The 2,500-nt window shown below is 34.0% G+C and overlaps 1 non-coding gene across 1 annotated transcript; it reads left to right on the top strand.

The window, feature by feature from the left end:
• Positions 1–1,163: 1,163 nt before the first annotated feature.
• On the top strand, positions 1,164–1,235 carry Trnap-agg. Its single transcript has one exon. It is a non-coding gene; the product is annotated as a tRNA-Pro (tRNA).
• The last annotated feature ends 1,265 nt before the right edge of the window (positions 1,236–2,500 follow it).

Raw genomic sequence — 2,500 nt, 5'->3', positions numbered from 1 at the left:
ATATATATATATATATACATATATATATATACATATATATATATATATATATATATATATATATATATATATTGCACTCGCACACACACGCGGAAATGGGGTAGCACACGCTAGGAGCTAACACGAGTACAGGTGATAGAACTGCAACAAAAGTAAATTTGTAGTTTCACCGGCTGCGAGAGGTTACGGGTTGATATCCCGGGCAGGCCCATCCTTTTCTTTTTATCAGCTTTGAAGAATGAGGTATTGTAGACATATATGTCAATTCTTACCAAAAGACAAGCACCTCTGTTAGCTCTAACCATTTAAGATCATATGAAAACTGGTAAAACACTAAGGCAGTTTAACTGAAGAACATTTGTAACAAATATGGTGTCATGGGTTTCATTTCCTTAACCACACAGTACATGCTGCATACAAAAGTGTTTGTAAAGCACAAAAATTGAGTAAAACGGTGTTGGAAAACGACGAAATAAGATTGCCGTGAAGTAACTTCTATTAGTTATGTGGAAAGCTGAAATTACTTCAAAGTTGAGGAATAATAAATAATAATTTAGAATAATAAAACCCATGAATTATTATTAATAATAATAATAATCACAAATATTAAAAGAATAAATTCCTGTAACTAGCGCGATTCCCGAGGGACTTGACAGGCATGTGCCAATAGTATCAGACAAAGCCGACTTTATTTCACATTTTATCATTAGCCCTGAGTAGGAATAATAATAAATAAAAACAATATTGAGAGCAAAGGTTACAAGAGGATTATCCAAACAATAAACCAGACAGTTACAACAGGATTAAATGCAATGCTAATAACAATGGTGCTGCTGATGATAAAGACAACAACTATAACAGTAACATTATCAATGAAGTAATTGAGAGCAGAACTAGTGATAATAATATTGATAAGGATATCAAAGAATTATAATAAACACTTTAGATATAAAGTTAAATTGCCTAATACGTAATCCTAGGTAGTTCAATGTGTATATAGTTAAAAACAAAAAAGGAAATGGTAAATAATGTATAAACATATTCTGGTGGTTATACGTACCCTGAGTTAGGGGAAGTGGGTGACGCCACGACACAGCTAACCAGAGCGCACGTAAAGGAACTACAGCAAAAAGTAAATTTCTCCTTTTAGACTCCTATGCAACGGCCTGATGGTCTAGGGGTATGATTCTCGCTTAGGGTGCGAGAGGTCCCGGGTTCAAATCCCGGTCAGGCCCTCCCTTTACCACTGCCATGAAGAAAGTGCTGTTGAAAGAATCTACTTGAATAAATAAGAAAATACATTGTATTTGCAAATGTTAACAGGGCTAGGGAGCTGGCTAAAGAGAAATGACATGAATAATGTACTACCTAAGAATATAACTGAAGGAGAGCGTGTACCAGTTTTTTAAATTAATTAATTGATTTATTTATTTTTAAATAGAAGCCCACATACAAGCATCCCATCTATCTATTTGCACTAATTCCTTATAAGTAAATAATAATAATTTAAATTTATTTATTTATTTTTCCTTAGAAAAGACTATTTGTAATATAGTTATTAACATTTTAGATACGTTAACATTTTAGGTAATCGCCACTAATGACCTTAGTTGTTGACGCAACAGATAATTTTAAATAATCAATAGGACTGAGGCAAAAATCACACTCGACCTATGTTTGTTATTGTCGCCGCGAGGCAGCCGTGGCCTGAGCACCTTGAAAGTGGAGTTCCTGATAAATTTAGTGCGACAGTGCCCTGTAATATATACTCCTAGTGACCGCAGCCACCGAGATAGTGATGTCATAGCTTTTTATGGAAAGAGGTTGCTTCTGCACTGAGTAACACAGGTATAAAAGAGTTTCGTTCACTGAAATTTGTACAATAGACATGAAAATACATTCTTAGATCATTCGAACTAGCCATTCGAGGGCTCCACCTGTAGATCCAAAATATTCCTTAAATCTATCACGAGCACCCATAGCTTCCTGTTGCTGCCAGTCCTGAGTCTAAATGGGGGAAATGCGTCCCATCATGGGTATCATCACTTGCACTGTAATTTCAGTTGTTTTCATGTTAAATTAAATAATGAATGACATAAATACTTTCCACCTGTGATTTAAATATTTCAAGAATGGTTTCCATTGATGTCTGCAGTACACCAATTATTTTGCCTAACATTCCAAATGCCCATTTTGCGGTTCTACCCCTGCTGATCCGATGGTTATATACTCTTGGAAAAAAGGAGCGCTAATTATAGAATTTCTCCTTTAGTCGTATATGTAAGTAGTTATGTATATATCTGCAAAGTCTTGTATACGAAGATCTCCATATCATTCATATATTTATTTACTTTTTTTTCCATTATTTAAGATGATTCCAAGCAAGCAAGTGGTGAAAGTACACTTTTTTTTTTTTTTTTTTTTTTAATTAACAGACATACCATTTGGCCATTTGCTAAATATTTACGGACATAATATACTCCATTTGTGATAAAAAAAA

The sequence above is a fragment of the Penaeus chinensis genome, chromosome 2 (assembly GCF_019202785.1).
Source record: "Penaeus chinensis breed Huanghai No. 1 chromosome 2, ASM1920278v2, whole genome shotgun sequence".
Taxonomy (NCBI): domain Eukaryota; kingdom Metazoa; phylum Arthropoda; class Malacostraca; order Decapoda; family Penaeidae; genus Penaeus; species Penaeus chinensis.
Note: the sequence above shows the minus strand (reverse complement) of the source record. Positions and strands in the feature narration are given on the sequence as shown.